Consider the following 791-nt stretch of genomic DNA (forward strand, 5'->3'; position numbering starts at 1 on the left):
GAAGACCGATAGAATATCCAGTCAGGAGGGTGGATGAGATGAAAGATGGACAAAGGGCAAAAGGCAGAAGAAGACCTAAAAAGGCCATCCATGAGGTGGTCAAACGAGATCTACATATAAACAGTCTCTCTGTAGACATGATACATGACATAGCACAATGGCGTCGTTTGATTCATGTAGCCGACCCCACTTAGTGGGACAAGGCTTTGTTGTTGTTGTTGTTATTTAGTTGAAAAGAGAAATTAGAGAGAAAAAAATAAAAAAAAATTAGTGGACTCTCTAATGTTAGAAAGAAGAGAGAGAAAACTTATTTTTTTTTCTATACTTTTAAGTTTTAATATTATTCCTTCACTTTTTTTAATATATTTTATAAGGATAAGATTGTCTTTTTATAATATTTCTTTCTTTTTTATTTTTCTTTCATCCAAACACATCTAAGGAAAATAAAAATTCACTTAATTTCTTTTCTTTCCTTTCTATTTCTTTTCTCTCTATTTCTTTCCTTCCAACCAAATATAAAAGATTTAATTGACGAACCGAACTGGGCAGAATATCGGCTCAGTCTGCATCAACTCACCCGCTTATCTAGAGTGGATGTGCGAGATTTTTGCTTGTCGAACCGACGTCGGTTTATTATGAACCACCAGTTTGCTGTGAATTTAACCAGTCAACTACAATTTATATCCTTAAACGATTCAATCGAACTCAACCGACTAGACTACTGGTTCAGCGTGCATCACCTCACCCCCTCCTTTACCGTAGATGCATGCGATTTTTTTTAATGAATTTGT

This window comes from Arachis hypogaea, chromosome 20 (assembly GCF_003086295.3).
Source record: "Arachis hypogaea cultivar Tifrunner chromosome 20, arahy.Tifrunner.gnm2.J5K5, whole genome shotgun sequence".
NCBI lineage: Eukaryota > Viridiplantae > Streptophyta > Magnoliopsida > Fabales > Fabaceae > Arachis > Arachis hypogaea.